Genomic DNA, 13,826 nt, shown 5'->3' on the forward strand with positions numbered 1-13,826 from the left:
GTCTCAAGATACAGTTATCTACATTGAATCACATTTTCCATTTATCTGCCCACTCCTCTATTTTGTTTAAGTCCCTCTGTAACAAGGATACATCCTGAACCATTTTAATCACCCTGCCCACCTTGTATCATGCACGAAGATGGACACGTTGCTTAGTAGTCCATCCACAACAGCATTAATAAATATGTTAAAGAGAAGATGCCCTAGCAATCAACCCTGCAGTACACCACTTATTACTGGTATCCAATTTAAAAATGAACCATTTTCAACCACTCTGTTCCCTGCCCACCAGACAGTTTCTTACCCAGATACAATTTTTCCCCTAGACCCAGCTGCTCCATTTTATGGATCAGCCTCCTATGTTGGATGTTTTAAAGGCCTTTGCAACTGCATCGCCTTTTTCTAGATTCATGCTAACTTTTCTCATATAAACTAATTAGGTTAGTTTGGCATGACCTGTCCCTTACAAAACCAGGATGGTTCCCACTGATTTTCCTATTGAGCCCTATATGATCTTGGATGCAATCTCTTAATATTCCTTCAAATATTTTCCCTATGACCAATGTTAGGCTCACTGGTCTATAATTTGCTGGATCATCTCATTTCTTTTTTAAATATCGGTACTACTGTATCTCTGCTAATCTCACAGTCCCTTGGAACCATAAAAGATGAAAATGACTTAACAAAAATGGAATGCAAAGGATTTGATAACCCTTAACTTAGTTGCATCAGAACCCTTGGGTGAATCCCATCTGGTCTTGTTAATTTTTTGTTATTATTTTGCAGAGTCGCTTACGGACATCCTCTGCAGTAATTTCCATATTTATTACTGGAGGGATCACACCTTTACAGGTGATTCCCATGTTTGCTTTTCTCTAGTAAAAACTCATGAGAAAAAGGTGTTTAACACCTGTTATGGTGCCTGTTATTTTTTTTTTTAACCTTTTACTGTTGATGTATTTATAGCAGCGGCCAACCACAGCCTGCGAAGGGAGCTGTCTCTGCAGTCCCACAGTGTACAGAACAGAGGCCACTGGCGTCATAATCCCCACCGATGGGCACCGTTGTCACTGCAGCCTGAGACAATGGACCGGCAGATCCCGCCATGAACAAAGAGGTACCCTAGTCCTCTGCCTCACAGGATCCATGTAATGCATGTCATTACACCCAATCAGCTGTGTGAACTCCACACAATTAAAGGAGGCCCAAGCTGGGCCATGGGCACAGTCAGGAATGGGGGTTCACCACTAACTGAGATTCCTGTCACCCTCATTGTCACCCAAAGGTAGACATTATTGAATTCAGTTGCACTGACTATTTGCATACCACTTTTCAAATCCCCCCTGAAAGTGTAGATACCTATTTGAAGGAATTCTTTATCTCAATCTTCCCTGTTTGATACATTGTGGATCTCATTTTGGGCGACAGTTACTTGATATTACCATCCTCATCAGTGATTACTCTATTGTGGTATTTTTATTTTCATGAATTCACTGTATCTTTCAATATATTCTCATTTCTGATACCCCCGTGATTCTATATATTAATGAATGAATTGATTATAAATGCTACTTGAAATAAATTATATTATATTTTTATTGTTTTGTCTGTTTGTATTTTCAGCGCCACATGATATTTGTGTGTTTTCCTTGACAATTCAACATTATTTATAACCATGTTTAAAGAACTATAAGTGGCTGGAGATGGATCCAGTTTGGCTACCAGTCTGACAGATTCAAAACTTGCATTCAGTAAGCGCAATAACAACATGACATGTTTATACATTATTCATACCTTTGCTTAAAGATCTGTAAGTAGCATGAGACAGGCCAAGCTTAAACATCAGTTTGGAAAAGACACATCATAGTAATCTATGTACAATGACAGATCGGGCCAAACGCTGAAGTGCAAAGGGTTTATTTACAGCTGGAATTATGTGGCTTCATAATGTAGGTCAGATATAGGTACCAATAACACTTCTTGTAACAGTATGTTTCTTCAGGTTCATGTACTGTATCTTAAGATGTGCAATAAAAATAAAGTTTAATAAAATGTTTACACAATGGGTAAAACTCTTGCCGATAATTTTATGTTGAATAAGAGTATTTCCAGTTTACCTTGATGGGCAATATGCAGTCACAATTGAAATAGTTACAGTATAGCACTAAAGTGGGAATGAATTAGAAAAATTATATGGCTGAATCCAATTAGATGAGAGCTGCCTTGTGGGAGCCATTTTTGTGGCAAATTCACACTGTGCATTGCATTTGCTGAAAGTCCAAATTCACATTGCTTTTTTAAGAGGAATTTTGGGGATAAAAAATAAATCAATAGCCTCATATTACACCAAAATCAAAATTTTCATTAGATCATTCACTCAAAATGAAATAATGTATTTATTTCAACCAAACATACTGTACGTGATTTTAATATTTTAAAAAGTTAACTCAAATGACCCCAAATGCAAAAATTTTTCAATTTCTTAATTTTTCATAAGCTTTTATCATTTTGTTTACTTTTATTGCCTTTTATCTATATTTTTAAAACTTTTTCATATTAATTCTATCTAACCTCTAATGAGTTTCTGCTGAAACTCTCTCTAGATATATTCTTATTTATAACTTTTTCATTACTATCTATGTTACCTTCTTACTTGTGTACTGTAGTATTATACATGTGTTTATATTAATATTACCCTAAATATCTTTATTTATATAAACATATGGAACCAATCCTTGCAGGTTATGATCCTAAAGGATGTCTTTCACACTCCAAACAGGAAATCAGGCAGGGATGCAGTGTAAATCCCGGTGGTCAGGATCCCGGTGTTCAAAATCCCGACGCCGGAATCCCGACCGCCGAAATCCCGACCGCCGAAATCCCGACACTTTCTCCCTCCGTGGGTGTCCACGACACCCTCGGAGGGAGAATAAATTAGCGAGCGCAGCGAGCCCGCAAGGGGGGGCGATCCACCCCCCCCCCCTTGTCGGGATATTGGCGGTTCTGGATTTTGAACGTCGGGATCCCGACCGCCGGGATTTAATACTGAATCCATCAGGCATAACTTCCTGTTTCCAGTAGGTCCAGAAGTTCCACATTGCCCCACTTCAAGGTTCCGTTAACTGGAAGTAGAGCATTGCCTGACAACTGGTTATTGTCAGAGGCTGGGCTTCTGAGCTCCTCTCCACACATTTATGGAGGCTGCAAACATCTCTCACTAGCTGTAATTTTATTAAAACCCTAGTACACCAATATCTGGCGGATAGAATTACTAGAAACCATCACTTTCAGTTGACGTAGAAACACTTCCAGTTTTACGGTATTTAGAACCCTTATGTTGGACATACACTAGCATTGCCTTATGAGAACTATCTATAGGCTCAAAACAGGCTAAGGCTACTTAAGCAAGTGTGACAGCAGTGGAACAGTACCTACTGTGCACAAGCAGTGTTTGGTTAGACACTGGGGAGTGGGGTATCCAGATTCCAACACAATGCTAAACATTTACATACTAATAGCATAGAAAATTTCTATTCATTTACTTCTTACTTGAGACTGCAAATGTTTCAATTTTCTAATTACTCCAGCAAGGAGTAAATGTGCTTATGTTTATTGCTCAATTTCAGATGTTATTTACTGTACTTAATGTGGAATAAATCTCATTATCTTTACACCATATTTTGTTTTATCTTTCTGCCCATATGCACGAAAAACTATTTATTGAGATTAAATGACATTAAGTACCACGAGAGAGAAAGTGTTGAAGCCATTGGCCACACTATTAGTGACAGAATAAATGCAACCAACATTGGCACTTTATTTTAATGGGATTTGAACTGAGATTTTCCACTCACCCTAAAATTACAATGTTTACTTCTATAATCAAGCTAACTGAGGGTGACTTCCATCTCAGGGGAGGGGGTATCTCTTTGCCCTACAAAGCCTACCTTCACCCCTGATTTGAATGACTCATAAAAACATGTGGAGATATTGGGTATTACCTAAAGATAGAATATTCTCTCAACACATATCTAGAGTGGGATTGGTATGTAATCCCGGCGGTCGAAATCCCGGCAGTCAAAATCCCGATGCCGGAATCCCGACCGCCAAAATATAGACAAGGGGGGATGTGGTTTGCCCCCCCCCCTTGCGCTGTGCTCGGCATACTGATTTATTCTCCCTCTATGGGTGTCGTGAACACCCACAGAGGGACAAAGTGCCGGGATTTCGTCAGTCAGATTTCCGGTGTCTGCATTTTGACCGCCGGGATTTCGACCGCCGGGATTGTGACTGCATCCCTCTAGAGCAACCATTGCAAACTTTAAAGCCTGGCATAAAAATATTGACCAGTTTTCTATATCTTCGGACAGATTGTTTATGAAAGGATTAACATACATCATTCTCATTCCTTACTTGAGTTTGGCTACATGGTTGACTAAAGGAATAGTTACATAGAAGGGCATATTCCAAAATAATACAATTCTGTCATTTACACAAATACAGGCATGTTATGGCATTCCCTTAGCCGATTTTTATAAATATCTACAGATAAGACACAAAATTAAATTTTCTCCCTCTATCATAGGGTCTTTGAGCCCTTTTCTTAAAAATACTTCATCCCAAGTTTCTTGGGAAGAAATGGTACAGTATTTCATTCTGGTATTCTTTCATATTAAGGGTCAAACCAATTCATAATACTACAGATCAAAATAATAATAAGAGATAATCAGGGGTTAAAGTGAGGTGGAACGGGGTGGAACCGAGTTCCACCACCTCTAATGGTGAGGTGGAACATTTTAACCTCCACATTGACCCTGTACAGTAATTCTCACAGAAAAGCATTCTAGTTTGCAGGGGGGTGCCAAAAACCCTACAACCAGACCTGTCTCTGCCTAATGGGGGAGGGGAGGGAGGGTAATTAGGTGAGTTCCCCCACCTCTGCATGACCACTTTAAGCCCTGGAGATAATATTACACTAAATGCTATAAAATTGGCACATGTATTTATTTCTATATATAAAATATCAAGATGCATCTCCCCTGTTGAAATTTACATAAAATTATTTTATCAGATATCTTTAACTTCAGATAGAATTCATAAAATGTGGATTGCCCAGACTAACACGTGTTGGAGATGTGCAAGAGCTATGTATATTAGCATATATTTTGTTAGTATCCAAAGTTTCAACCCCTATAGCAAAATATAGAAAACCTAATCCAACAAGCATAGGGAATAATAACAACTCTTACATCCAAAACGTCTTTATGCGTATATATTCTACAGATGTACCAAAATAGTATTAATAATATTAGCTACATATTTATATCTGCAAAAGCATCCAGTATTATTTACAAAAAAATATATATATCCCTCCTTTACTAATGTTGATAAAAAAATAATATATATTGCTGCCTGATGGAGACATTAAATGGTCATCAGTCTACAAATGTTTTTGAAAAGCATGGAATAAATGGCAGATATACAATTAAAGGAGAAATACACAGTTGTATGTGAAGCCTGGTAATACCTGTGAACTGTACAAGTTATTGTATTCCTCTTTATTTGTAATAGCAGTTACAAAATTGTTAGGAACTGTTATATCTCTGTAGAGGTTTTTCTTTTTTAGTATATGGTATGTAAACCCTTTATTCCCTCTCTTTTTCCTGTTCCCTTAAAAGGTTTTGCATTCAAAAAAGAAGAGAACATTTTTCAATAAACATTAAAGTATATATAGGAGGTCTAAGGCCATATTGAGAGGTCTATCTATTCCTTCTAAGGCACTGACCATGGTCACTGGTCACACCTCCTCCATTTCTATGCTGAATGGAGCTTCTAGTTATTCTGTGCAGGTTCTTGCTACCTATATTAAGAATTGTAGATGTAGTAGTAATAATAATACTTTTTTTATGTGAATTTAAAATGTGTACTTATTATACATTCGTATAAGATGGCAGGTCAATAAAAGTATAGTTATGATTTCTAGAAAATATCTAATTTATTGGTATAACTTTTATTTGCTAGGGCTATGTGACACTTGCCAAATGTCTAAAGGTCTATACGGCCAGCTCTTCGGTGGTTTGTTTTGCAATAAAAATTCTGCTATGGCTCATTGAACTCAAGAGAACCAACACTATGTTAATAGAAAAAATTGTGATATTGCATAAGGAATGAGGATACCGTCCACGTTATTGTTTACAAAGACATATACTGATAAATAAATATAATTGATATTTTATAAAATTATATTAAATAATTTCATTTTCAAAAGAAAAAAGAAACAATATTATTATTTTACTTATTTCTCTTTGCTAAATAACAGTGTTTTTCCTGTCCTAGATTTCCAGTCTTTAGAGGTCATGGGCACAGTCACAGACTTTTTGCGATCACCAGTGCTATCATTTAGCTTCAGGATACATGAGCAATGGACTATTTCCTATACAATTTTATCCTGAAAGAATTAGCATTACTACACTTGTTACTAGTTTGGTTCCATCTCATCCCAATGTCGGCAGTGAGAAAATGTATCCTGCAGCTCTGACACCGCTATATAAGAACTGAAAGATTGTTGCAGTATCTTATTCATCTCAAGCTTACATTACATTTTCAATACTTACCAAAGCAGAAGTAACATTACTTTGACATTTATGCCTTCAATGTAGAAAGTCACTTAAAAAAAATATCTTCTTTATCTTTTCTGGAATTTTCCAACAAGAAAACAAGGGTTTAATATCTGTTGCCTATTGTACAAGCACTAGAAGAATATGTTGTGATGCAATAATACAAGTAATCTATACACACAGTATAAAAAAACAGAGGGTGGTCTACATATATTTTTTTGTCTTAGAAATATACTTCTAGGGACAGTTTCTGATGCATGGAGACAAGAAAAAAAATGTCTGTTTGGTCATCCCGCAAATATTGCTGCATAAATTCGGATCACGTTTTCACTATTGTACAGCCTAGTTGCTGACAAAGAAACTAAGGTAGGTATTATCTCAATGTGTCATAAGAGAGTTTAGCAATAATGGAAAAAACAGACACTTTTACACTCTACACGTGCTAGTTCTATGGAGCAATAACAGACATCCGCTGAAGTGAAGTCGTAGGCAAACGCTAGTATTGTAAAAAATAGATTAGAAAGGTATTGTTGCTTTAGGAACTTCAAATGTACCCAACGCATATCTATTATTTTTAGTTTTTTTTGGTCCCACTTCATGTGTACCCCAAAAAATGGTTTTGCTTTTCTCTGCTTTTTCCTATTTTGGCTTCATCATTCAACTTACTGTAGGCCGCATCACCGACATATAAAGTTGCTTATACATATGGACTCTTACAACTGTTTTAAATTACATTTTAAAATCTTAAATGCTGATTTAGATACTTTCCATAGTTCATCTATTCATCCTTTTTTTTCAAACAGTACCTCAACATTCCAAGATCCAGACAAGCAGCAGCAGGCAATAAAAACTGTAGGAACAAGTAGGTGAATACAAGACAGACACCAGCTGTCCTAATTCTATTGTGTACACTTGCCAAGGGAGGAAGAGAAAGAAAGAAAACTCTATTGTGCACAGCAGATTTTGGACTACTTTCTCAATCAGTCTGGGACTGTGTACAGAATATAATGACTGTGTAATGAATATATTATAATGTGTGTATAATATACTGTGCTATCTTCTGCATTCATATATTGCTTGGTTTCCCATATTTCATGTTGTTATAACAGTTTCATTTTATAGCCCTACTTTTGTTTCTTAAACTCTTGCTTTGTCTCTTTTCCTCCGTCTTCTGTCTTGCACCTTCCCCAAACACCTGTCCACCAAACATCAACTAACCTCAATATCACACAAGTACAGAAGGTAATCAAAGCTGCAACAACAGACAAGAGAGAATAACATGGTTTGTCAACATTGTTACTGTTATAAAGTAACAATAGTTTTGAAATTGAACAGTGGGGATTCTGCTCTTTTCTGTGTTAGTTCCTCCTACTGTTATATACTTAATATTGCATAGTTACTCCGCTGCCTTTACATTTTGCATTACCTTTCATTACCACAGATGTACCTAAGGATAACATTGTGCTAGGCCTACCAACTTTGTGTTGGCCTCATCCACAGTTGATTTGGTTCTTCTCGCTGGAGGCAACTTTCAGATTTGTTTCAAGAGCCTCTTCAAGGGGCAGATTTATCAAATGTTAGACAAAAAAAAAAAAGATGGAGATAAAGTTGAGGTTTTATGAAGTCAGTATATGTTTGGGGTTTTAATTACTATTAATGTAATAATAATTATTGTTATTATAATTATTATTATTTTCAATAGTAATATATATAGTGATGACAATCAATTATATACATACATAGTATTTATCAAAGTACATTAAAGCCCCCAGCTAACTTAATTTGTTTTACTGTTTATTGCTCCTTAAACTTCAACATTAATTTCATATTTAACAAAATAAAACTTAACTTTCAATGTTGATAGAACAATTTAGGTATAATGATTATAATCAAAATTGTTTAACGACTGTTAAGTCCCATTTGAGAAAGAAATAACATGTTCTCTTAAGGGGAAATTAAATTGCCAACAGTACTAAAGTAAGGGAAGGGGAATGTAATACAGCTCAACATCAACAACAAAAAGATAACATAAATTTAGAAAAGTTCAAAAAAAGTTTAAAGCTGTTAAAGTTCAGAATTTTTTAAGGTATAAAAGTAAAAAAAAAGCTGAAATAAGGTAAATAACATAAACACAATTAAAAGAAATAGGCCAACATGAATGACAACGATTGCTGAGAAAATGTCATTGTATGTTTTCAGATGGTAAAAACTTAAATAACTAAAAGGGGAACATTTAATTGTGCATGGGTTTATAGATGTAAACACTACTTCAAGTTCACATCACATAAATATATCTGTAACAGCTAAATACATAAGATAGACTACTGTTGGAGCAATTCGTGTTTTTTTTTATATACACATTTTCATACTGTACATAAGCAAAAGAAAAGGCTCTTACTTGGGTACATTTGCAGACTGGTTTTGTTTTACGTGTTTTTAGTGCACAATTCTGTATTTTTAGGTGCAAGGAAGTGGGTTGGTGGCATGTTAGCAGGGGTCATTGGTAGACGTAATTTCCTCATAGTTGCATGTTATCACATACTTGCTGATATGAAAAACAAGTGGAGTGATGGGAGTCAGTGGAGGAATAAGAGTTCTTGTTCCCTGGAGTCAGGCGCATTGTTCTGTTGCTTGTAGAGATGGATGCTTCTTGAGATATATTTGATTAAACTTATACATGTAAATGTACTTTTTTATGTGTATATTATATCTTGCTTGGAGTTAGGGCACCAATGCCTCCAACTGTACATGGGTCTAAGTAGAAACTTTGAAAGTATGAAAGTTTGTATTAGAAAAAGCTGTGCGCACTTGCTTTAAGGGAAAGGCAGATTCTAAAAGTGAAAACCATACTTGGCAGAGTCATTTTTGGTTAGAGACTAGGGGACAGATGTACCAAGTTTCAAAAACAAACAGCCAATCAGCTCCTACCTGTCATTTTTCAAACCCAGCCTGTAATATAACATATGAGCTGATTGGCTGGCTGTTTATCACTCACTTTTTGAAGCTTGATACATCTGGCTGTACAACTTCAAATTATAAGAACATATGGGATAGTATTGTTTCAGATGAATTTAGGATACAAAAAGAGGGCAAATGTTTGTGTGTATAATAACATTTCAATGTGTGTGTATAGTAAGTGAATGTAGAAAATAAGGTGCATGGAGAGGGATGGATCTATAAAAGGAGTTATAAAAGGAGAGTTGTATCTACAGTATAATGAGGGTGCAAGCGAAGTGTTGAATCAGTAAGAATAGATGGAAGATGAGGAGTGTGTCTAGAAAAAAAAAAAAAAATATATATATATATATATATATATATATATATATATATATATACTATTTTTTAATTGCCTATGATTACAAAAATCGATCTTGATAAAAATACATTCTAGATAATTTAGGTAATGAAACATATGGCATAAGACAGTGGTCCTCAAACTATTTGCTCTGAGACCCCATCAAACAATAAAAATAATTACGGGACCCCAGAAAGTTACTGCAGAAGGTCCTCACATCACATGCGTAGTCAGCAGACAGAACATACATGGCAGCATTGTGGAGGAACTCAATGATGTGAGGAGTCTAAAATAACAGACCATTCAACCGATTTATCTGACTCCTTGAATCACTGACTGAGATTAGAAAAGTCATCAGCCTGATGGTCAGCAACATGGAGTCGCGACCCCATGCTGAGGTCGGAACCCACTTTGGGGTCAGGACCCACAGTTTGAGAACCGCTTGAATAAGCTATATAATAGAACTGTTTCAGATACAATATGTTTACTACAACTATGTGAAATGTATTTTACCAGTGCAGCATAAAGAAACATTTCTGATTAAGCTGTTGTTCCAGATTTAATTTCTTGTAAGATTTGGAAAGCTATCCACTATAAAAATAATACTACATGAAAAAATGCACCAACAGAATACGTTCCAGCTGTCATTTTTCTTTGCCATGATAATGATTAGTTTAAAAATGTTATGCCGTATAAGTAAAATGATCATTCTGTTCTAAATCATTCAGATTTTATTGTGAAAGAAATAAACTAAAATCCATACCTCAGTGAATAGTCAGTATTAGCTGGAGTACTAAATTCAGCGAAACATACTCTTCTGTGCCTCAAAGGTCAAATAATTCTTTTGTTTTATATTATATAATAAATCTGTAGACTTTGTATTCGGGACGTATATTTTTTTCCTCTGCATGCTGAAAAAACAGTCAGACCTGAGTCTGACATCTATAAATTGTTTTCTGCGAGGGGAGAAAACTACCATATAGTGTATACAATATGACCAAAATGTGTCATATGAGCTGCGAAAATCTTTAATTTTCAAAACAAAGTTTTAGATGAGTATTTGTTATATTAAGTTCACTTCAAGTAAGTATAGTTACATATTGTATCATTAGAATACTAACTAATCAGTCACAAAGAATATTACTGTTGAGAGAGATAAATTAGTTTCCATTTAAACTGCTAATAAGGTTTGTAGAATGATTTAACTGAAACTCTCCTGCTTTTCGAACCAGTAATAATTCATTAAGAGTTCTGGAAAACATAAATGATGTGGCAGCTTCCAAGGCATGAGTGACAGCACTGAGAACATTCAGCTCTACAATAAACTTCCTAATATGGGCTTAATTCAGACTGGATTGCAAAGCACATTTTTTTCTCTAATGGAAAAAAAAAACATCTTGCACTGCAGGTGGTGCATATGTAAAATGTGCAGAGAGGGTTAGATTTGGGTGAGTTATTTTGTTTCTGTGCAGGGTAAATACTTGCTTGGTCCATTAGAGATCAAAATTGCTTTGCGATGAATTATTCCCTATACCCAGATTCTTTACATCATTCGGTACTTGTGTATTATCACGGCGCCCATCGCATTGCATACCATAAGGCTTAATATGGTACAGTATGCAATGAGATGAGATGCGATGCGATGGGACCCGATCTTATGCAATTTAAAATCTTATACCATTGTATATGGCATACAATGAGATGAGATGAGATACGATTTTAAATTGTATAAGCACACTAATGGGTGCTTTCAATGTTAATTGGCCCCCCTATAAGATTTTTAATTGTATAAGCACCCTTATGTGTGCTTATACAATTAAAAATCTTATAGGGGGGCCAATTAACATTGAAAGCACCCATTAGTGTGCTTATACAATTTAAAATCGTATCTCATCTCATCTCATTGTATGCCATATACAATGGTATACAATTTTAAATTGCATAAGATCGGGTCCCATCGCATCACATCTCATCTCATTGCATACTGTACCATATTAAGCCTTATGGTATGCAATGCGATGGGCGCTGGGATAATACACCCTTATGGGTGCTTACAATGTTAAATGCACCCCCACGCCACCCCCACTATCAACGCCAACCAAAAGCGTGGCGAGTGCAGCGAGCCCGCGAGGGGCGGCGGTACGCGTCCTCCGACCTTTTCATACCCCCACTATCCATGTCGGCGTGGAGTTGATTTTATATAGTGTGGCGAGCGCAGCGAGCCACCGAGCCCGAAGCGCGGCGAGCGCAGTGAGCCCCGCGAGGGGACGCGTAATACATGTAAAGTAAAACGCGGCCGCTCGCCACGCTTCGGGCTCGCCACACTATATATGTATATGCTTATACAATTTAAAATCGTATCTCATCTCATTGTATGCATTGTATGCTCATCTCATTGTCCACCGCAAACCCCCCCCCACGACTGCATGCGCTGCACTCTATGCAGGTCCCGAAGCTGCACCGGTTTTTGAGCCAGTCAGAGCTCGTGTACTGCTGGCCAATCAGTGTGACTGCCAGTACACAAGCTGTGATTGGCTCACCAGCCGGTGCTGCATTTTAATTGGCCGCCGGCATCCTGCAGTGAAGAAACCTTTGCTTCAGGACCTGATGCATTCAGCAGGAGGGAATGATAGACTTGGAGAATGAGTCTGGCCGTAAGTGAAGGGAGAGGAAATGGGGGGGCCCAGAGGGGCCTGGACTGGAAATCAGTCCCGGGCCCCAAAATTCCTAGTGGCAGCCCTAACCATGTCCCCTCACTTCTGGCAATGTGCCTCGATGCGCTTGGCACACTATTTTATTCTCGCTCTATGCCCACTGGGAAGGTAACGTATTTTGGAAAAAAAATCCTGAAAAACTCATGCCAAACTTTTCGTTTGTCAAGCATGTGTCCATTGACCATCTGCTTGTGTTGACCTTGTGTCATTGTTGATGTAGTGCATGTTGACCATTTTAAGGTGTCAATCTAATCACTTGTTGACCATTAGTGCTCGACCTAGTGACTGTCAACCTAAACAATGTCATCCCCACATCCAGAACTCACTGACAATGACTTGTATTGCAGGATGTGCCCAAAAATCATCAGAGATGCAGATCGATAATGCAGCGCAATCCATGTCATTTCGATAGGCATTTCAAATTGGGAATGGGAATGGAAGAATATGGAATGTTATAGGAGTGCTGCAGGCATTTAGCAGGCATGTCATTGACAGCGTATGCATCTAAAAGACATGGTAAATTAGACATGCTACTGGCACAGGTAGTGGCAATTTCCAATGTTTAGGCCAATACTCTGCTGATAGTGTGTCTTTTTGCACACGTCAAGCCACAGACAGCGGGCACCTCAATGCAATGTCCATTGGCAACAGCATTACCGTAAAGATGCCGTAGCAGATGTGTCAAAAGAGACGCAGCTGCTACTGCAACTACATAGAACTCAGAATTGCATCCTAAAAGTACATCTCCATTTTGTTATGTGATATTGTATTTTATATACATATTTTTATTTTATAGTGGAATTGAAGTTGGTTATTACTTTTACACTCATTGCATTATCTTCTTTGATATCACTCCTGCAAATACCGTAGTCCTTTAATGTATTGGCACATATTAAGTTCCCAAAGTAGAACAGGATTCTACATCTGTGTATGCAGATGGTTAGAAAATAGGGGTGTTTGTTCAAAATTTAAATCATTTGAGCAGTTTTGGAAATGATAATGAAAACTAAAAAGTTGCACATAGACCTGGTTGTGGCTTTTTAGATTATAGGCACTTACTCTTAGGAGAAAATAAAATTAGGGTGGTGAATGTGGCATACGGGTTCTAAGTCCAACAACAAGGTGATACCTACAGTACCCTAATCATTGCTAATTGGGAGTCAAAAAGACATGGAAATGAAGGGTCTGATTCAGTTTTAA

This window comes from Crinia signifera, chromosome 3 (assembly GCF_055691185.1).
Source record: "Crinia signifera chromosome 3, ASM5569118v1, whole genome shotgun sequence".
NCBI lineage: Eukaryota > Metazoa > Chordata > Amphibia > Anura > Myobatrachidae > Crinia > Crinia signifera.